A 22918-nucleotide genomic window follows, 5' to 3' on the forward strand; every position below is an offset into this window, starting at 1 on the left:
GGATTATTTTTGGGGGATTGTGTGGCCCAGCGAACCCAGGGCTCTCGGAGTACTCGGGCCTGCTTTCCCTGTTTTGATCCCGGCAACGGGCACAAGGTCCTCAAGACCCAGGAACCTTTTGTGGGAAGAGGGAGGAGAGAGAGAGGGAAGACACCTTCCCCAGAAACCCCTTTTTATTTTTTTTAAAGATTTTTATTTTTAGAGAGAGGAGAAGGGACAGAGAAAGAGAAGGAGAAAAATAGCAATGTGTGGTTGCTTCTCTTGCGCCCCCTACTGGGGACCTGGCCTGCAACCCAAGTATGTGCCCTGACTGGGAATCGAACCAGCAACCCTTTGGTTTGCAGACTGGCACTCAGTCCACTGAGCCACACCAGCCAAGGCCCCAGATACCCTTCTTTATAATTGAGCCAAACCCTGGCTGCCTCAGCTCACCACATTCTTGGTGTCTTACTCTTTATTTCCACCGAGCCCTTGGACATGTCTTTCATTGGTTCTAACACCCCTCAAAGAGCATCATGAGAGAAGTCAAGTCATGGTCTGCCTGTGAGGGGTCAGGCCATCCGGGCCTGGGCAGGGAAGGCCCGAGTCAGTGGAGCTGGGGTCCCTGCCAGGAACTCGGCCACCCCCATGCCCCTCGAGCGCCTGTGCCTTCCCCTTCCTGGAGCGTGCGCTTGGAAGGGGCCAGTGAGGCTGGTCCTGAGGGGCCCAGAGGCCCCCCAGTCAGGCTCCTAGAAATCTAGAAGTGACCCTGGATTCCAGAGTGATGAGTGTGCATTTCCTTTACTTCCACACAGAGGCTGATTCCGCTGGGGTTGTCCCGGGTGTGAGTGCGGTGGCATGACTGTACCAAGGTGCCTGAACTCCCGAGGGCAGACGCCAAGTATGATCATTCTTATCTTACAGCCATCTTGACGTTGAGTTTCACTGGAAAAGAGTATTAACATATTCATTTGCTTCCAGCCCTATGAGTAACTGTGGAATGAGAGAGGCTTCCCTTTACAGGAATTCAAACCTTAGAGGTCAGCTGGTGGCCGGGACTGCATATCTCTGTCCCCCAAACCCCTAGGTGGAAATCCGAACTCCCAATGTGGTGGCATTAGGAGGCAGGGCTCTTGGGAGGTGATTAGGTCAAGGGCGTGGAGCTCTCCTGATGGGATTATGTTGCCTTTATGAAGGAGACCCCGGGAGCCCCCTCAGCCCTTCTGATTCATGGGGACATGCATGGCGAGAAAGCAGCCGTCTGCAAACCAGGAAGCCCTCGCCAGCCACCGAATCTGCTGTGTTTCCAACCTCCAGAACCAAGAGGAGATTATACGCCCCCAGGTTATGGTGTTTTTGTTACAGCAGCCTGCGTGGACTAAGACAAAGCCCTAACAAACTCATATGATAATTCATTCCAAGGGAAGCAGATTTAAATGAACTCCCTGGGATGTGTGTGTGTGTGTGTGTGTGTGAGAGAGAGAGAGAGAGAGAGAGAGAGAGAGAGAGAGAAGCATCGGCAGAGGCAGCCCTGTGTCGACAGCGCTGATGTCCTTTGTCCTCCTCTAAGCAGCCTGGGGAAGGAGCCAGATAAAAGGAAGAGCTTCAAGCTCCAGATTGTTTGATACCTAAGGGTCCGAGGTCTGTGTTTGAGCCTGGCTGTCACGCAGTGGAGGGCCTCGGGCACAGCTCCTGGGTTCTCTGAGCCCCCCCAAGGGCCCCGGAAGGCAGGAGGGCCCCTCTCTGCTCCACCTGCAGCAGCCGCTGCTGCGGAAGGGCGGGCATAAAGCGCGACTTAAAACAGAGGTGCCTGAGCCCGGAATGAATGTGGGCACCGCATGCTGCACAAGGGAGCCGAGAACGCCGCCGAACAGGGAAAGAGGAGTCTTTCTCAAGAAAAGGCGCGGGGAAAACTGAATATCCACCTGCCGGAAAATAGAATTGGACCCGTATGATACACCAGTCACAGAAAGGAACTTGAAATGAACCAAAGACTTAAACAAAAGACCTGAAACAGTAAAACTTCTAGGAGAAAACATGAGGAAGCAGCTCCTTGATACTGGTGTTGGCAACGGGTTTTTGGATTTAACACCAAACGTGCAAAAACACAATAGCAAAAATCAATGAGTGGGAGCACATCAAACTTCAAAGCTTCTGCACATTAGCAAAAGAAACGACAAAATGAAAAGACAACCTACAGAATGGGAGAAAATGTTTGCAAACCATATATCTGTATATATGCATATATATATATATGCATATATCTGTAAAGGACTAATATCCAAAATGTAGAAAGAAGTCCTGCAACTCAATAAGAAAAAAAAACAAAAATATGGGCAGAAGAACTAAATAGACATTTTTTCAAAGAAGACATCAAAATGGCCAACAGGTACATGAAAATGCGCTCAGCATCACTCGCCACCAGGAAAACGCAAATCAAAACCGTGATACCCCCTCACACCCGTCAGAACATCTATTGTCATCAAGACGGAATGATGTGGAGGAAGGGGACCCTCGTGCAGTGTCGGCGGGAACATAAGGTGGTGCAGCCGTGGTGGGAAACAGGATGGATATCATTAAAAATTTAAAAATAGAACTACCTTATGACCCAGCACGTTCACTTTGGGGTGTGTGCCCAAAGGCTATAATAGCAGAATATCAAAGAGATCCACACTTCCCGGGTTTATCACAGCCTTCCCCAGATCAGCGAAGATGCATTCAGTAGAAACTACCTGAGTGGCTGTCACCTGACCAGCGGATGGAGATGCACAGCATGTCACTCGGGCCCAAGAAAGAATGAAGTTCTGCCATTGGTGACAACATGGCTGGACCCTGGGGGCACTAGGCAGAGGCAAGCCAGACAGAGACAAGTACTGTAGTATGTTCTCACTTTTATGTGGAATCTAAAAAAGCCATACTCCCAACAACAGAGCAGACTGGCGGGGTGCGGGAGCTGGGCAGTGGGAGGAGGAGAGAGGCTGTTCAAGGTGCAAACTTTCCCCGAGCAGATAAGCGGGCCCTGGGACCCCACGCACACAGCGTGGTGAGGACGGGCAACACTGCGGTGCTGTGTTCACCAGACCTGCCAGGAGACCGGGTCTTCGCTGCTCCCGCCACAGAAAGGAACTGGTAGTGTGTGAGCCGCCAGAGGGGCTGCCCGCCTGCAAGGGAATCGTCTTACAATGGACTGGCATAAACCGCCAAATCAAGATGTTGTCTATCTTAAACTTACATGGTGTTACATGTCCAATCTATTTCAGTTAAAAAATTAAAAATGGAAAGGAGGATTCTGCACGCTTGACTTCCGGCCCCCAAAGTGCAGAAAGCCAGGGCTGTTATTCTCCCCCAAGCTGCGACCCCATGGTCACCAAGAGCTCAGGGTCTTGATCGCCACCGCGTCCCCAGAGATGCCTGGGCCGCAGTGGGTCTCACATTGCCTCACCCTGGCCTCCTGAGACCCTCAGCAGCCGGGCCTGGTTTGGGGACAGGAGCGGTCAGAATACACGCGTTCTGAGGTCCTTGTTGCGTGTGCGCCTGGTGTCAGGCGCCCTGTGACTCCCTGACACGTTTCTTCCATTTGCTCCTCGTGCCGATGCTGCGGGGCAGGGACTCCCACCTCTGTTTCCGAGACGAGGAAACCGAGGCCTCGAGGGACAACGAACACCCAGCTGGGTGGGGCGGGTGACAGGAGGTCCCTGAGTCTGTCCCTGTCATGTTCCGGCACCCGAGCCTCTGATTCTCTGATTTGCTTCCCTTCCCTTTGGAGTCTGCACGGTGGACAGCATCTCTGCGTCCTTGGGGGCTGAGCCTGCCGCGCCGGGCGCGCCCCCCGCCCCCGCCCCAGCTGAGCCAGGACCAGGGTGGTGCTCCAGGGACAGCAGCCCAGGTGTTTGCAGGGAAACGTGCAAGGCACCCAGGTGAACTCAAACTGGATTTCAGGTTCACCATGAGTTCTTTTCCACATTGCTGTGCTGCATGTTTGGGATATATTTATGCTGAAAAGCAATCCCTGTTTACCTAAAACCCAAACTGAACGGGCACCCTGGGACTGTGACTGGGTGCCCCAGCTCCAGGGGAAGCTGGCGGTGGGTGTAATGCCAAGGGGGCCGGTTTGCCCGAGGCCCGGCGGACGCAGCTTTGCCCCTTGGCTCTGCAGGTTCTCGAACGTTCTTTCTGAAACCAGCCTCACCATCCATACTCAGGGTGACAAACTGGCAACCTGGGCCGGATCTAACCAGCCACAATGTTAACTAAAAATAGCCAGGCCCTGACCCGTGCAGCTCAGTTGGTTGGTTGTTGTCCTGCAAAGCGAGAGGTCGCCAGCTCCGTTTCCGGTCAGGGCACGTGCCTGGGTTGTGGGTCAGTCCCTGGTCAGGGTGTGGACGAGAAGAGGCAGCTAATCGATGTTTCTCTCCCTCTCTCTCTCTTCCTCCCTTCCTCTCTCTCTAAAAATAAATAAATAAAAAATTAAAAAAATAAAAATAATCCGTCCACTTTTTGAAACCAGGAGATTTTGACAGCTGAGCTCCCCAGGCGGCAAGTGAGATGCTGGTGGCCATGGGTCCCCACGGGCAGCCCCGGCCAAGGAGCTCTGGCCGCGGGAAGATGGCCTTGTCGTGCGTGGCGGCCCGCCCCCTTCTGGACTTTTTCCTGTCTCAGGTCTGGAATGCAGGGTCGGGAGTGGACGGGTGGCATTGGGAAAACCGTGACGCAGAGTGGTGGCATCTCTGGCACATGCATGGTTACCGGGGTGGGCGTCGGTGCTGATCAAGGCAAGGGCGGGCCACTTCCTCCCCATCCCATCGGTCCCAGCCCGTGTACTATAATAAGAGATTCTGAGCAGTCAAGAAGAATCAGGAGATTTCACATAGGAATCTAAGTTTGACATTCTTGAAAAACAAGCCATCTGCAAGCCCTTCACATGACAGGAGAGCGGTCACCTGAGGCAGGGCGTGCGTCCGCGGTCACCGCCGTGGTCACCTCCCGTCCACTCCACCTGCTCCTGCTGTGCAGCCTGCAGGCGCCAGGTTCTGGCTCCCGACCGACACCGTGGGCCGGGAAGTCTCCCTCACGCAGTGAAAGGCTCCGAGTGTTTCCAGTGCCCATTTCCCCCATTTCACTGTCTCCTTCTCGCCCCCTCCCCCGATGCGCTGATGTCCCCGCGGGTTGCCAGTTACCCCACCCCCAGGACTGCCAGCCTGACCCCCGGAGCCAACCCATGGGCACGGCTTCCTTGAAGGCGGCTCCAGGAACCTGGCCCTGATCCCAGGACCCTCTGAGCACCGGGAGTCGCACAGCCGTGTGGGTGAAGAATCACTGTGTAGATTAGGGAATGGGAGAGGTGACTCTCAGACACTGCACACGGCCAGATCGGTGAAGCTGTGACTCCCGTTCAGGCGACGGGGGAGTAGGAGGGTCTCACCTGCCAGGGGCCGTCCATGGGGATCCAGCCTCCGTGCTCTGGTGTCCCCAGCGCGTGACCCTGCACCATGGGCTTGCTGAATTCCCTCCCCCATCAGAGTGACTGATTGATTGATTGACTGATCGATGGCTAAAACATGCAGCAACCTGGGCAGAGCAGTGCTCACTGGGGAGCAAGTCCTCGTGAGCCTGGCGGTCTCTAGAGCCTACGTCCGGGGAGCTCACTGTCTCCTTCAGGTCACGTAGCAATGCCTGCAGCCCCGGTCATAGGATGAGGACCCAAGAAAGTGTCCCATTGGTATGGTGGGGGGACAGGAACCAGGGAGGGCACTCCAGCCCATTCCCCAGCCCTCCAATTCCTTCTCTGACACCCAAGTCTCGGCTTAGGGAGGGTCATTCCCTCCTGGGACCAAAATCCACTTATTTCTGTCTCCTTGCACTGTAATGGAAGTTCCAAACAGTTCACCTAAGGGCCATGCCCGAGTGGCACTGGGGACAGGTGTGGCACCATCTCTGGCCTGGTAAGCGGTTGGTCCCACCAGGCTTCCGAGAGAAGGGCCTGCTCCGTGCTGCGGGGGCTGCCTCAGCCGGACTGGGCTGACAGGGACCCCCTCCCCCGGATGCAGGAAGGGGCTGGGAAGCCCAGGGTCGGGTGCAGGTGGCTACGCAGGTCCAGGGAGGGCCAGACGACAGTCCGCAGGCCACCATGGTCGCCAGCCCAGGAACACCCCGGGGGAGCCAGGGAGCCTGATTCCTTGTCTTGCTTTCCCAGAATTTGCTGTGAGACCAGTGACAAGGGGCGTCCATCCAGGGCTCCAGGACCCCCGCCCTATGTCCCTCACAAAACAGCTTTCACAAGGGCGCCTGCGTCCCAGGAGAACAGGACGGGGGCCGTGGGGGCACGGTCCTGTCTCTGGCCCTCTCTCCTGTTGTGAGGCGGGGCTAAGGGTTCCTCATTCAGTGTTCCTGGTCCCGGTGGTAGCGGGGCTGTGAGTTATGGATGGGCAGCAAGTGTTTTTAATCTCCCGTGAAACAAAAGCAGTGTTTCCTGGGCCGCGGCTGGGGCTGCAGAAGGAAGCCTGCAGCTGCCCCGAGATGCTGCCCCGAGATGCTGCCCCGGGCTGACGTCAGTGCCAGCCAGCCAGGCCGGCCTCTGTGCTCGGGAAGCTTCAAAGGGGCACCGAGAGCCACTCTGCATCCTTCCCTTCCACACAGCAGCCCAGCCGCGCTCGCGTGCACCGGGGCGTTCCCACCAGCCCCCTGCGCGAGGCTGCCCCCGCGGCATGGGGTCGGCGGCGGTCATGCTCCCTGGCCCCGGACGACTGGGCTGGCGCCCCTCATAGGAAACAGAGTGTCCTGAGGCCGCTTTGAATGGAAACCAGTTTTAACTTGGAATTCGAATGTCCGGGCCAAGATATTAGTCAAAACTCTGCACTCTGACGTCTGCTCTGCTCCCGGCCAGCTCAGCGGCTTGGGCTGGAGGCCGGCTGTGTGTGTGTGTGGGGGGGGGCTGGGGGGGGTTGCTGTGCTGGATGGCTGTGCCCCTGCCTCCCTGCTGCTCCCCAGCATGGAGGGGGAGGGCAGGGGCTGCGTGCGAGAGCTGACCAGGCCGTCCCTGGGGCCGGCCCGAGCTTTCAGGTTGACCCTACCCCTGGGTGGGGTTCTCCAAGTCCCCACACTTCTCTGACCAGCTGGAGGTGTCCCCTCTGCCGGGTGGCCACTTGTGACTTCTTCCTCTGGCGTTTACTTCTAGCTTCCTGCTGCTGGGCTCTCGCCCCTCCCGGTGGCCCTGGTGGTCGGCCCCCTGGACGTCACCCCACGGGACGCCCCCGCGTGGCCCACATCTGACTCCAATCTTCACGCATCACCCGCTCTGACACACGCTGGGGCGGAGGGGGACCCCCGCCCAGGCGCTCCGTGCTGGCCCTGCCTCCCTGCTCATTAGTTCCCGGAGGAAGCTGGAACGAATTACCGCAGACGCGATGGCTCGGGAGAGGAGAAGCGCGCTCCCCCACCGTTCCGGGGACCGAAGTCTGAAACCATCGCGCTGCGTCAGCCGAGCCAGATCGGGGAAGCGGGGCTCCCTGAGGCTCGAGCACAGCTCGCTCCTCGCCTGTCGGGCTCCTGAGGCTGCCGGCCACCGCCGGCTGTGGCCGCGTCACTGTCCCTGCCTCTGGTCACGTCGCCGTCTCCTGCGAGTGGGTGGAGACGCCCCTGGACCTCGCCCTCCGGAGGACGCCTGCCGCTGTATTCAGGGCTCATCTGGGCCAACCAGGGGCATTTCCCCACCTCGAGGTCCTTAACCTAATCTCACGGGCAAAGACCTCCTTCCAAACCAGGTCTGGTCTGCAGGGCCCAGGGCTCAGAGCCGACACCGTGGGGCGTTCGTTGATGCAGCCCACTGCAGCTCAGTGCCCCACTCTGGGGCCCTGGCTGGGAGTGGGACTCGGCCTCGCCCGCCCACAGCTGGAGGGGCTCACGTGGGGAGCTTTCCAGTGGCGTCCTGGAAACCAGTCCTGTTTGGGGGGCAGCTCCCACCTGCCCTGCACGAAGCACAGCGGTCTCCAGAGACACTCCTCTGAGAAAGTCCTCTTCGACACCCTGTCTCTCAACAAGCTGACTCTGCATCTTCTGGGAGAGGGCTCCGGGGGGGAGGGTCTCGACCACTTCCTGGGAACACTCTTTTTGCTTTTGGATTTCACAGTGAAAGGGAGGTTGGCGCCCACAGTGTTGCCCTCAACATGCTGCTGCCTTTGTTTGTTGGTGGTCGGTGTTGCTGGGACGTGGCCTGCAAGGTCCTGCAGGGCCGTGGCCTGTGTACGTGGCCCACGGAGCAGCCATGGTGCTGGAATCTCGGCCACACTCCACCTGACCGGCCTGGGGAGGCCTGCCCTTCTGTGGGAGCTTGGGGCTCCTTCTGTGAGTTCACACCACAACCTGAGGGCCCCTCTACCCCATGCTTCAGTCTGTCTGCACCCTTCCCCAGAGGGCGTGCCGTGCCGGTCCTCACACAGGGAAGGGACTTCCAGTGGGAGCTGCAGAGCTGCAGGCTGCCGCACAACCGTGGGGCCCCAGGGACGCCCGACGCAGGCCCGCTTCCGTCACTGGGTTCCCAGGGCGCAGCTGGTGTGCCCACCCAGCAGCTCTCATTCCGGGGTTCGCAGGCCGCCCTTTGATGAGGGTTCAGTGTCGCTGTGGACGGGCTGGTCCGGCAAGAACAATGATCTGCTCAGCTCTCCAATGTGGGTCCAGGTTTTAGGAGAAAAAAAAAAAAAACCAGGACCAATTTGTTTGGAAGGTTCTGGAATGTTCAGGCGGTAAGTCCTTTCATCTCCTTCCGCCTCTGCAAGGACAAGTGGCCGGTGTCTCAGCTGCTAGAACGGGGAGTGGAGACTCGGAAGTCTTGGGGCTGAGTCTCTGCGGATGATGGGGAGATGGGCCGTGCTGGCGAACGTGAAGCCCGGTCACTTGCTCCCAGTCACCTGGGAAACCCGCAGCTCAGAGAAGGAGCAGACGGTTATCGGCGAGCACACCGTTCGCACGACGCCGTGGCCACGGCGGAGGCTGCCCGGGGACCGACGTGCCCGGGTTCAACTCCCCTGTGTGTCCCTCTAACCTGCCCCTTCCTCCTCTACTCGCAGAGGCCCCACCACCGGGTCGGGACGGCTTCTGAGCGGACCTGTCTCTCTTGTTCCGGAAATTCTGGGGGGGCCTGAGGAAGATCTGGGGGTAGCCTCTGCAGCCAGGTTTCCTCCAGTGGGATCAGCCTGAACCTGCTCCCTGTGTGTCAGTCTGCCAGGGCCGTCCGAACCAAGGAGCACAGGCTGGACCCGGAGACACTGATCCCTCAGTTCTGGAGCCTGAAGTCTGAGACCAGGGGTGGGCAGGGCCGGGTCTCCCCGGCCTGTAGTTGGCTGTCTCCTCCTGGTGTCTTCCAGTGGCCCCCTCTGTGCACGTCTTATCTCCTGTTGGCACCAGGACCCCGGCGGATTGGCACCCCACCCTAACGGCCTCGTTTTCCCCCCCTAGTCCTTCTGTAGAGGCCCCGTCTCCAACTACGGTCTCACACCGAAGTCCTGGGGGTCAGGGGTTCAGCATATACGTTCTGTGGGACCTGAGTCAGCTCCTGGCCCATGGGAGCCCTGGTGGGCCAGACGGGGAACGAATTCCAGGGAAGCAGTGGCTGTGGCCACACTTCCCTGCGCACAGCCCTGGCCGGCCCCGCTCCCCGGAGTCCCCCAGGCTCTTCCCTCTGCGGTGCGCCCCAGCCTCCAGCCGCTCCCCTCTCCAGCCCCGAGTCAGGGCAGCTCTGGCCCTGGCTCTGAATGTCCCAGCTCCATCACACCCTCTGTCTTTCCTAGGAACCGGGCACCTCTCCAGTTCCTGCCGGAGCAGACGACCAGAGCTGACGCGGGGACAAGGCGGCATGGCAGGCGATGGACAGGGCGGTCGAGGAAGGTTTGGCCGACTACACTGCACATGTGACCCTCAGTGAATTATTCTTGGTGCCAGCCTATGACAGGCCACCTTTTCCCCTCTGCGCCCCAGCCCAGGAAGCCCTGGTATGTGACTCATGTGTCTGCTATTCGCCAGGTGTGTGTGGCCACAGCCCGGTGACCTCATGGTCTCGGCCTCGGTTTCATCACGGGGACGTGGGAACAGTGCTGTTTACCCCACGGTGTCACTGGGAGGGTTCCTTGAAGTCACACCTGCAAGATACCTGCCACCCGGGGTTCTGTGCTCACTGAATCATGTCCCCCCAAAACTCGTACTTAAAGTGCTCACCCCCAGGACCTCAGCAGGTGACTATTTGGAGATCGGGGTCTTCAAAGAGGCAGCTGAGGTAAAATGAGGTCATTCATTCATTGTGGGCCCTAATCCGCCATGCCCGGGGGCCTCCTGAGAACAGGAGACTGGGGCACAGGGAGGGGGACTGTGTGAGGACTCAGGGAGAAGATGGCCTTGGACATGCCAAGGAGAGAGACTCGGCAGGAACCGGCCCCGCCACACCTTGACACCTTGATCCCAGACCTACGGCCTCCCGGCCTCCAGCACTGGGAGGAAATAAACTTTTGGTTTAGCTGCCCAGCTGTGGCGCTTGGTTACAGCCGCGGAGCAAACAAATGCACCTGGGAATACACCTGGTGTATGAACAGCTGGCTTCCTTTCTCCTGGCCCCTCCCCCCACCACAGCCTGGACTGGCTCTACAGTCTGCTCTGCTGGGACCGTTTGCAAACACGCGGAGGAAGGCTACACACAGAACAAGACACACAGCACAAAGGAAAACAAAAGAGATGTTAGAAAAACAACAAGCACCTAAAAATCACCTGGAAGTTGGTCCCCTAAAAATGACAAAAGTGCACTCTCAGGCAGGGTCACTTTTTTGGGTTTCTCTGAAGTTTCCTGCTGAGCCCCGGTCCCCGCCCTTCTCGGGGGGGCTCCTGGTGAGCCCCCAAGTCACTCCCGCCCAGTTCTGAGCCCTCGTTTGGGGGAATCGGCTGCTTCGAGATACTGAGTCTCCTAATCCCGGAACAAGGCATCTCTCCCCATTCGTTTCGTTCCTTCATGTCTTTCAACAAACGCTTATCATTCTCTTCCCTACAAACTGGCACATCTGTCGTTATTTTGTATTTCTAAGCATTTTTATTTCTTCACGCTTTTGGAAGTGGATTTCTTAATTTCTAAACATTTCAGGTTTTTTAAATTTATCTTTTTATTATTGATTTCTAACTCCATTGCATTCTAGTTAAAAAGTATAATTTGTCGAATACCGACCTTTTGACGTGTCTCGGCACTGTCCCCGTTGACGGGTTTGTGGTGGGTTTTTCTGAACATTAGCATGTTCTCGCAGACGTGTGTCCTGCACCGTGTCAGCTGCGGGTTTTCTGTGCGGAGCCCGTGGGCCAGTCGGTCAGTGGTGACGTCAGAATATGCTGTGTTCTGCCTTCTCAGCTGTTCACTCTGCGAGCAGAAGTGCTGGGATCGCCTGCTGTCTCGTAGTTTTGTCCCTCCGCGTAGTTCGTTCAGTGTTTCCTTTGCATGCTTTCAGTCTCTGTCGTCAGGTAGGTGCACGTTCAGAATTGTATCTTTTACCATCACGTACTGACTCTTATCTCTGACAATTACTTTTTTGCCTTACAGTTTATTTTATATGAATTACTGACACATGAAAAAACAATTTACCATCTTAACCTAAAATTTACTGTCTTTATGTGAAATTTGCCCCAACCATTTTAAAGCCTACGGTTCACATTATCATGCAGCCAGTCTCAGACTTTTTTTTAGGCATATTTGGCATGTTGCTTTCTATCTTTCTATTTTTAATTCTTTCTGATTCTTATATACATATGTATACTTTAAAGATTTTATTTATGTAATTTTAGAGAGGGGGAGGGAGAGAGAAAGAGAGGGAGAGAAACATCAATGTGTGGTTGCCTTTCGTGCACCCCCTCCTGGAAACCTGGCCTGGAGACCCAGGCATGTGCCCTGACTGGGAATCGAACCAGCGACCCTTTGGTTCACAGGCCATCACTCAATCCACTGAGCCACACCAGCCAGGGTTGATTCTTATATTTAAGCTGTGTCTCTTATGAACACCACATGGATGGATTAATTTCTCACCTGAAATCTGACAATCTTTGTCTTTCAATTGGGGTGTTTAATTTGTTTGCATTTATTGTTTGTAAAATACCAATTATAATTTTTGGATTTACTTTGACTGTCTTTTGTGATTCTTCTTTGTCCTGCATTTTTTTCTTTAATTTTTCCATCTTTCTTGACTTTTTTGAAATTGAATAAGTATTTTTACTTATTTCACTTATTTTCCTCCACAAGTTGAGATGATGTATTTATATTTACTATTTCTATTATTTTAAGGTTGACCTTGAACTTCTAACATGTGAAGTTAAGTCCCGCCTTTAGCCTCCTGATCAGGGCAGAGACCCTGGAGCACCCGAGCGCCCGTCACTGGCTCTCGACGGCTGCACTGTTACTGTCGGGCACCTGGGTTCTGACTTGTTTTATTTTAACCCCACAAGTCGAATGGAATTATTATTGTTTTATACCATCTCGTTTTATGTAGATTCACCCGCACAAATTTCCATTTTGTAAAGTTTTCTTTTCTTCTTTTTATTGATCTTGGAGAGAGAGAGAGAACGTCTATTTGCTGTTCCACTGACTTACCCATTCATCGGTTGGTTCTTGCATGTGCCCTGACCAGGCACGGACCCCTCACCCTGGGTGGACAGGGATGGCTCCCAACCGACGGGGCGACTCGGCCAGGCCACACATTTCCACTCTGTCTGTTTGTCGTCCCTTCGAGTCCGGCGTTACGGTGTCACTTAGCCACGCCCTGCCTCGCCAGGGTGTCTTCGCTACCCTCCCGCTCCCCCGGGGCTCCGGGGACCTCGGCTTCCCTCCCCAGGCCGCCCCGGCTCTCCTGCCGGCGCACTGGTGGCTGGGGCCACACGGTGCCGGCACCAGGTGGGGAAAGCGGCCACCTTCTCCCCAGGTCAGCGGGATTTGGAATTTTGGCTTTCTTACCCAATCTGTTCGCTATTCTTAACTTTTCGGAGTGGGGCTTGCTCGTGGTCGCAGTTTTCAGGGTAAACGTCTTTCCCTCCATGCGCGGCAAGGCTCGAGGTGGGCAACCTCTGGGTGCCCGGTTGAGGTCACCCCGACCCTGAGGCGGCGCCGCTGTGCAGGAGCTGCAGGTGGTTCTCCTCAGACTCCCTGCCTGGACGCCTGCTCCCTGCACTGCTCAGGACTTCGGGGGGAGGAGCTCAAGTTACAGAGCGAGGCCAGGGGCCTCCGGGAGGAAGCCGGCTTTGGGGTCTAGGTGATTAACTCAGAGCTCTTCAGGTTGCCTTCGAAGTGTTCCTTCCTTTCTTGAGCCTCTGGAAGCTCATTCTTCTCAAAATATTTTGTCCCACAGTTGAGTTGTTTTCGGCAGTTGTGTCGGTCAGGGTATGTGTCTGCTGTGTGGCCGGATGCGACGTGTAAGTAGAAACAGGTTTTGAGCTCCTAATTATGCCGCCGGTTTGCTGATCTTGTAAAAGATAACGTCAGGCATGTGAGCTCTTTTCCTTAAGGGACTTCCTGTTTCTACGTATTTATTTAGTTTGTCATTGAAAGCAGTGTTTGAAGGTGATAATGAAACAAACAGCCTTTTTTTAAGGCTTTAATCAGGCAGTCAATATATTTGTCAGTAAAAATGCATACTGATATAAAAGTGAAATAAGGTACGTGGAAACTCTCTGAGGTTGGGAAACACTGTATGACTGTAAAATACTATTAAATAATTTAAAGTTTCTTTTGATCTAATCAGGTCGTCGGTTACCGGTGAGGCCTGAATGAAACAGAAAATTCGTAATAAATACCTGAGTGGCATCCCCCAGGCTGATGAGGACCAGCTGTGCCTCTGGCACCACACCTGCCTGTTACAGGTTTCTAGAACCTTCTGCGTGGGAATCTGAACCAGACTTCCTTATGGAGTAGGCAGAGGGAGTTGGGTAGGCAGTGCGCCCCTTGGGACGCTCGCTGCCGACCTTGGTCTGTGTGTGTGGGGGGACTGTGGTCTACCCCGAGGGTGTGTGAGGGTCTCTTTGCAGGGACGGAGGGCCTGCTCCTGCACTGTGGGCTGCGCTTGCAGGGCCTGGCGTCAGGAACCCAATGTGCTCCTGTGCCCCAGGGCCCTGTGAAGGGTGGCATTCCCGGGGTGCCCGGCTGAAACCCAGGGGGCACGCAGTCAGGAATGATCTGGAACGTGGGCTTCGTGGGCAGACCCGCCTGGGGACCTGCTCCGGTTGTGCGGCAGAATCTCTGAGTGTCGGGGGGGCCCATGGGCAGCGAGGCTGAGGCCCCCGGGGGCAGGAGGGTGGGAGTGCCAGGCCCGGGAAGATGCTGGTGTTTCCACAGGAGCACCCTCTGCCACCCATCTCGCTTGCTGTCCTCCCCACCCCATGAGGGTCTGGAGGGGACTCCCTGGGGCACAGCTGCCCTTCGGGGGCTGCGTGGCCTTGACCTGGTGGGGGCAGGGAAGCCCACTGTGTGCAAGGGCCCCGAGGGGCAGGAGGAAGTGGAGGAAGACCGTGGAGGCTGGGGAAGGAGGGCACGGAGGCCGGTGGGGGGGCAGGAGAGGGACACATGCGGAGACCACGGGACGTGAGTGACTAAGATCGCTCTGGCCTCGAGGAGGGAAAAGCAGGCTGTTGCTGCACCTCAGAGAGACAGGTGGCGGGAGCTCGGTGCTGGGCCACCGTGAGGAGGAGCAGATGGATGTGGGAGACACTGGGGGAAGTGGAAAGGATGCGGGGGGGTTGGAGGGGCAGAGCAGGACCCTGGGCCCGGCCCGGAGAAGGGCCCAGCGGTGCCCAGGAGGTGTGACCGTGGGCGTCCGCTCTGCACTGGGGCCTCAGCTGCCCCGCTGTGGAATGAGGGGCTGGAGCAGCGCCCTTGTGAGCCTGTGCCCGGGCCCCACACGTGAAGGGCCTCCTGCCCAGGAGACTGGCCGCTCCTCTGGCTCCCGCAGGCCCGAGGTGTGTCCCTCTGTGTCCCTCTCAAACTGGTCCCCATGCTCAGAGGGGCGGCACTTCCCCCAGGGACGTCAGTGGCCGTCACCCTCTCCTTGGGCTCAGAGAAACCTGCGGCAGGCTCCGGAGCCGCTGGGGCCGGTTCGGTTCTCCCGATGGCGGTGCAGGCGCCATCCTCGTGGCCCCTGCTCAAGCCGTGATGGTGAGGACCCCCCACCCTGAAGAACCTCCGATGGGTTCTGCCGCCCACCCTCAGGGGCTGGCCTTGAGTAGACACTCTTAGAACTGGGACGAGGTGTTGACGTCTCTCTGCCGATCCTGGGTCACTGGGTCCCCTTCTCGGGCTGCGGTGGAGGCGACCGTGCAGCTGCCAGAGCTCCGCCCCACCCCGCCCGGCGGGCCCTGCCAAGTCTGTGCTCCCCGGCTCTCTACGCCGCGGCCCCCGCCACCCGGGGCCCAGCCTTCCTCCTCCTGTGCGCCTCTCCACAGTGAGCCCTCCCCGGGGGTTTTGCTCCTTGGTATTCAGAGACAGTCATGACCTTTTGCACGTTCATTTGCATTTAGGCCTTACGTCTAACCTTGAAGTGAAAGGCTGGCTTCCTTGTAAACGAACGTCGAGTCTCAGAGGTCAGCTGTGCTCTGGGCCGCATGTTCGTGTCCTCCAAGTTCATACATTAAAACCCTGACTTTCAGTGCGGTCAGGTTAGGAGGTGAGGTTCCTGGGAGGTAATTAGGTCATGCGGGTAGAGCCCCACGATGGCATTAGTGTCCTCATGGATGCGGTGAGAAGGTGGCCGTCCACAAGCCAGAGGAGGGTCCTCACCAGAACCGATCTGCTGACACCTGGACTCGGACTCCGGGCCTCCAGAACTGTGAGAAGCCAGAGTCTGTTGTCTAGCCCCCTGGTCTGCGGTGTTCAGCCACGGGAGCCCCAGCTGACGGGTGGGCGGGCACTTCGAGCCAGGGGGAGGGCTTTCCCGCTGCCCCCGATCCCAGGTGCCCACAGACTGGCTGCCCCGTCTCGGGGGGCACATCCGTGTGAGTCTGCTCGGCCGCCGCAGCCAAGCACCGTGGCCCAGGAGGCTGAGACAACAGAAACGATCTTCTCACGGTTCGGGAGCCAGAAGCCCAAGGTCAAGGTGTCGGCAGCGTTGGTTCCTCGTGGGGCCTCTCTCCTTGGCGTGCAGGCGGCTGTCTCCTCCCTGTGTCCTCCCATGGTCCCCCTTCTGTGTGTGTCTGTGTCCTCTCTCCTCTTCTTGCAAGGACCCCTGTCAGGCTGAGTGGGGGCCCACCTCAGCTCCTCATTTCACCTCAGTTACCTCTTTTTTTTTTAAGATTTTATTTATTTATTTTTAGAGAGGGAAGGAAGGGAGAAAGAGAAAGAGAAACATCAATGTGCGGTTGCTGGGGGCCATGGCCTGCAACCCAGGCATGTGCCCTGACTGGGAATCGAACCTGCGATGCTTTGGTTTGCAGCCTGTGCTCAATCCACTGAGATATGCCAGCCAGGGCTCAGTAACCTCTTTTAAGACCCCATCTGCAAACACAGGCCCAGGGCTGGATGGCTAAGGCGCCTGTGGACAGTATTTGTTGGATTAAAGTCACGACGATAACGGGCTGGTGGTGGGCTGGGTGTGCATGTGGGGGTGCGGTTTCTCCCCAACTCACATGGTAGAGTTGAGTCTCCCAGTTTGTGGGGACCCCCACCCCCACGGGGTCCGATGTTTGGAGACCCTTCCTAAAACATATTTTCATTTGCTTACCTTTAAAAACAACTGCTGAAAACATCACATCAAGATAGGGTAACACTTGATGTGGTCCATTGCATCTCTAGTACACCCATTACAAAGTATCGCTGTTATTTTTTAAAGATGCCAATTGAATAAGAAGTGAGAGAAGTCATATATCAGGGCTGCCATTCCAACAGGCTTTGGAATAGTCCTTTGTGTTGGTTATTATAAGCAGATTTCTACTGAAAAAAAAATGTTTTAAAACTCAAGTTAGATGATCATTTTGTGTAACTTATTTTTTAATAATTCACACTAAAGCCCTGGCTGGGTGCTTCAGTTGGTTGGAACGTTGTCCCGGACACCAAAGAACTGAGGGCTCGATTTCCCATCAGGGCACATACTGAGGTTGCGGGTTCAGTCCCCAGTCAGGGTGCATGCAGGAGGCAAGCAGTTTATGTTTCACTCTCACATAGATGTTTCTCTCTCTCTCTCTCTTTCCTTTCTCTCTAAAAATCAATAAACAGATCCTTGGGTAAGGATGAAAAACACTCATACTACAATAAGCAATGGACTCAACCCCTATTGGTTTCCCCACAGGTCTGTTTTCCTTAGACTGATGTGTGGAGCCACACTGTGTGTGGGACTGTGACCCGGTCTCACCCGTGGGACCCTCGGTCTCACAGGGACACAGGCAAGCAAGCTATTGACGACAGCCCACTGCGAGCCGGGCTAGGGTCGCCGCCAACAAACGTCTATTCAATAAATCTCCACTGAGCTTTTCTCCTGACCCGCCATCTGCGGGGGAATCGCTGCCAAGATGCAGATTTTCGTGAGAACCCTTATGCAGAGCACCATCACGTTCGAGGCTGAACCCTCGGATGCAGTGGGAAGTGTGAAGGCCAGGGTCCGGGATGAGGAGCAGATCCTCCTGATCAGCAAAGACTGAGCTTTGCGGGCACGCGCCTGGAAGACGGGCGTGCTTTGCCAGACGGCGGCATCCTGAAGGAGTCCACTCTCCCCGCGGTGCTGAGACTTCGTGGCGGAGCCAAGGAGAGCAGGATGTCTGGTGTCACTCCCGGGGAGAAGCGTGGGAGAAGGAGGGCGAAAGCTGGCTGTCCTGAGATGCTACAAAGTGGAGGAGAATGGTGACATCAGTCCCCTTCATCGGGAGCTCTGGGGTTTCTGTGGCCGGCCACCGTGACAGGCATTATTGTGGCAAATGGCGTCTGACCTGTTGCTTCAGAAACTGGAAGACATATAACCGCTAGTGGGTTAACAAAACATATGAACTCACAACAACAACAACAGAAGTCTTCACTGAATGTAAGGGAGCTGGAAACATGTGCGCACTGTCTCCATCACAATCATGCGAGTCTTCTGCACAGAACTGCAGTAGCTGTGTTGTCCCACAAGGAAGATGGCCTCGGGAGAGGTTATGTGGCTTCTCAGAGTGCAGCAAGGTCTAGACAGCCAGGTTGAGGAGCCTGAGGGAGGAGCCCCATCTCTCTGGGCATGGTGTCCACAGCCAGCCCCCCGTACCCTGTCACCGAGAGGCCGCCCCTAGGGTTTGCAGGAGTCCCCCGAGGACACTGTCCAGTGTGAGAGCTGGGTGTAGTTGGGAGATAAATCCCTTCCTCATGGTGCTGCCTTTCCGAGGCAGCTGTGAGGGAGGGACCGTGGCGTGGAAGGTGCACAGGGCAGCCTCTGCCAAGGCTGACAGTGATGGAAAGGCGACAGGTGGGAGCGTGGAAGAGGAGAGGCCAGGATGCCTGGGGTCAGAGGTTGCTGCAAAAACAGCTCGGGTGGTCCCCTCAGCCTCCAGCATTCACAGCGCCCCCATCCACACCCCCGCCGGCTGCAGCTGCCTGGCCACCCCTCCTGCCCCTGGGACTGGACCGCACCCAGGAGCCCGGTTCTGGTGGCAGCTGAGTGCAGGACAGCGCAGATCGGGGGAGCGTGCGCGTGAGAAGGACAGGGGCACAGCTGCTTCGATTCGGGCCAGTGTCGGCAAGCCTGCTTCAGAGTCGGGAGGGGCGGGGGGCTCAAGGCAGACCCCCTCCCTTGTTGGAGAGCTCGGCTGCACGGCTAAGGCAGGAATTTACAGATGGGGTGGAACCTCACTAAGGGGTTCCAGTGACTTCACTGGACCAAGAAAGGAAGACTTGGTCCCAAGGTCCTGGTCCATCTGGGGAGGGCTGTTAGGACACAAATCACAGGGACTGTGTGGGGGGGGGGCCTGCAGGAGCGCTGGACCCCGAGGGAAGTGGCTCAGCAGAAGTTCAGGTGCTTTCATTACTTTTTCTGCGCAGAGACGAAGCCCCCAGGGGCCATGCTCCTGGGGCCTGGGGGCTCTGCCCAGCTCCATGGGCTCCGCCAGCTTGTTTGAAACTCCACGCTCCAAGCTCTGGCTCCAAGCTCTGGCCTTCCGGGACACAGCTGGAGCAGTACCCTTCCCACCCCTGCTCGCCGTGACGAGTCATTCCTGATAGTCAGCGGACACCTCCCTTTTTCCATTTCACTCCGTTACTCCCAGAGCACGAATACCCCCAAGGCCCTGCCAAACAGGACTTTCCGTGTCTGCGGCGGCCCCGCCCCCGCGGGGCGATGCCCGTCTGGCTCTGCCAGGGTGCTCCCCCAAGGCTGCCCGCCATGGGCTGCTCTAGCTCATTAATCATCTCTGCCGCTTTCCTCTGAATTTTCTCCGAGTTGTTCACGAGTTTCCTGGACAGAGGAGCACAGAACAGCTGCTGCTTTCCCAGGCGGAGCAGAGAAGAGGGCTCTCTGTCTGCTCACACAATGGTCCCTCTCCTCCAAAGCCGGTCCGGGTGACTGCACCTGGGTGGCCCGGAAATGCCGTCAGCTTCCGGGGACGCTGTGTCAGTGGGTCTGTCTGGGACTCTTTTCAAGCAGAAGGTTTACATTTTTTCAGTATTAAAGGGGTTTGTTATGGGAAGGAGGTCTCTCACCTTGTACAGGGGCCATGCCAGGGGTGGGGACAAAGAAAACACTGTTGAGAGGAGGCCACAGGCGTCCAGAGGGACGGTGCTCACACTGCAGGGGACGTGCAGCGAGCACGCTGACCTCTGCCTGGACAGGGTCTTGGGCTGGGACTGGGCGCCAGAGTGAGGGGCACCAGGGACAGTATGGTGAGCACAAAACTGCCAGGCCCTCAGAGTCAGAGGGCTGGAGCTGCCACTCAGCACTGGGGAGGTCCTGGCAGGTCCTTTAACTTCTCTGGGCCCAAGAGCATCATGATGGTGAGGGTGAGGGCGAGGATGATGACAATGACCATGCTGACACAGGCTTCCCTGCGATCCGAAAGTAGCGTGTTCCTGTGAAAACTGCCATAAGCCAAAATGATGTAGAGAGAAGGAGCCATTCCCATGAATTTACATGGAAAATTCTGAGTCTTCCCAGACCCCCCAAACAGCCTAAAAATCACACCAAATAACACACAAAACCTAAAATAACACTAACAATAGTACAAGCAGGAATGCACAAAATAAATGGCGATAATGCTCAGACGCTCCCAGCCAGGTCAAAGTGCAGGCTGCTAGATGCGGAGACGTTGAGCGAGGTTCAGGGTCAGGGGTGAGGAGGTGGGGGTGGGGAGGAGCTCGGCTGGGCTCCTCTGCTGCTGGGGTGCACACTGTCTCTGTAACGGCGTGGACACAACAAATGCCGAGGACTACCTTTGCTTTCTGCTGTTTTTCATAGAAGTGAAAATTCTCTTCGGATTTCTCTCGGTTAGTGAAAACATAGGCGCTAACGTAGGCCTTTCATAAAGTGAAGTGGCTCAATACAAACTCTCAGAAAGCAGGGGTAGACCTGTAATGATGATGATGATGATGATAGTGGCGATGAAGATGACGGTGAAGGGGATGATGGTGATGAAGGTGGTGACGGTGATTAAGATGATAGAGATGAAGATGCTGCTGTTGCTGCTGCTGCTGATGATGGTGGAGATGACGGTGATGACGGTGATGATGAAAGTGATGGTGGAAAGTTGGCATCTATTCTGGTCTGTTCCCGCCTCTGGTGTCTCCAGGGTGCCCCGCTGACCCCAAAGAGCAGGAGTGGGAGCTCTTCCTTTTCTCATTGCGGCGGGTCCAGGGCCCTGGCAGGGCTCACGAGCATCTGTGATGTTTGGGTGGCTGAGTCCTGGCATGCAAGTGGGGACACTGCTTGATCCCACTCAGGGGACGGCCGAGAGATCTCATCCCAACTGGGTGGGCTCTTACTAGGGGTTGGCTGCCTTCCTTTCTCAGAGCTGGCTTGGCTCTCTGGTCCCCCCACCTCCACTTGGATGTGTCGGAGTCACTCCCCTCACACTACCCCTTGCCCCCTGGCACTGTCTTCAGAGCTTCTGGGGCCCCCGACTGTCTATGAGCCCCCCCCCGCCCCATCCTGGGAACTGAGCCCCTTCTCTCTATCCCAGCTCCTTTCCTCTTCGGAGTCCCCCACAACAGCCCTGCTATGTGGTTCCTCCTGCCCACCACGTGACACTACGCCCCGAGGGCCACAAAGACTTGTTCATCTTCCTGGAGGATGAGGAGGCCCTGGCCCTCAGCAGTGCTGAGGGGGAGAGCGTTGTGGTTCCTTCTGCAAGGAGAGACAGAAGGGCGTGGCTAAGGCCGGTAGATGTGAGTCAGACCGCATTGCGCCAGGCTGACCTCGCATGGTTTTTGTGAGAATCCGTTGAGACAATACAGGTAAAAATGCCTCTGAAACCTAAACGTGTGATACAAATATGAGCTGTTGTTTCTTCAGTATGGAAACACTTCAAAGGAAAGTAGCCAAAGGCCCCAGTCCTTAGGGCCACAAGCTTTTGTTAAGCATCTGTAGGCTGGTCACCAGAGCATGTCCTCAGTCTCAATACTCTTACAAGGGACGGCAATCCTGGGGAGTACAAGGTTGTTTTGGTGCGGTCATGTTCAATGTCACTGCATTGCTCGATAAAGGCACCTTCTTCTATACTCTTCTACACTTGGAAATCTTTACATTCAGAGGTGCAGACTTTCTTTTTTTAAAAAAAGATTTTATTTATGTTTTAGAGAAGGGAAGGGAAGGAGGAAGGGAGGGAGAAATAGAGGGAGAGAAACATTGATATGTGGTTGCCTCTTGCACACCCCCTATTGGGGACCTGGCCCACAACCCAGCCACGTGCCCTGACTGGGAATCGAACCATCGACCCTTTGATTCACAGGCTGGCACTCAATCCACTGAGCTACATCAGCCAGGGCAAAGGTGCAGCCATTCTTTACAGTATTCTTTACCATGACATTTGACTTGTGGGAGAGAAGACTTGTGCTTCTATTAACATTTGTCTTAAAATCATCTCTGTCTCCTCTCTGTGATTTTTCAAGACGTGTCTGCAATGTGTGACTCTGGTATCACAGCCGGTCACACGAGAGCCAGGCCCGTCTGGCCCCTCCCGAACACGCCCTTTCCTCTGGGCAGTTCGCGTCTCCCTGGGTGTGATGGGCTCGCCGTCTAGACTGGGGATTCCTGGTGGCTTTTCCGCACCACATACTCCACACGCCCCACCCCCCCACCTCTGCCCATGCAGTTCTCACAGCCATTCCTTGAATAAATATGCTCTGTCTCTATGGCAGACTTTATCCCCTCGATGTCCAAGGAAACTGATTCATCACACTGAGGTTTCCGCCTGGGAACGGCTTCCAGACAACCCCAGCCTGTCCTGGCCTGCGGTGTGGGGTCTGGGTGTGGGGTTGGTCCTCTTCTCTCTTTGTTTTGCTTCGCTTGCTCTCCCTCCGGGGATGTGGTCTTTGCCTTTTTCTGTCCCGTTATTTCACACAGTCCCATGCCCAGCCTTAGACTCATGCCAAGAGACGTTCTTGCCGGTCAGTGTGATGCGAGGCGCTGGAAACGCAGCGCTAGGTGCTCAGGCACATGTAACTCTCCTCCGGAGTCAGGCACACTCGGGCCACAGGGTGATCCGTGGGCATCAGCATGAGCAACCAGGGGCAGCTGCGTTTCCAGTCATTCGGTTTCCTGTCTCCAGTCAGTATTATTCAACAATCTTGGTAGCATTTTTAGGGGCTTTGATGGTGAAGGGCAAGCAATTCTTTCCGTTTGGGAAAATAACTGCTCAGTTCAGCCTGGAATTCTTGGTCCAATTATTTTCAATCAAGCAGCATTGTGAAGAAGCCACTGTGAGCTTGCTTAATAATCCCCTGTTGCGTTTTTTTCCCCCCTGATGTTCAGAAAAATGTCACCCCTTTAAGGGTTCCTGG

At 56.2% G+C, this 22918-nt stretch overlaps 1 pseudogene; it reads left to right on the forward strand.

The window, feature by feature from the left end:
* The first annotated feature begins 17478 nt into the window (after window positions 1-17478).
* Window positions 17479-18112, forward strand: LOC123805633 (annotated as a pseudogene).
* The last annotated feature ends 4806 nt before the right edge of the window (window positions 18113-22918 follow it).

This window comes from Phyllostomus hastatus, unplaced genomic scaffold, assembly GCF_019186645.2.
Source record: "Phyllostomus hastatus isolate PE091 unplaced genomic scaffold, TTU_PhHast_1.1 phas_contig_148, whole genome shotgun sequence".
In the NCBI taxonomy this organism is placed as follows: domain Eukaryota; kingdom Metazoa; phylum Chordata; class Mammalia; order Chiroptera; family Phyllostomidae; genus Phyllostomus; species Phyllostomus hastatus.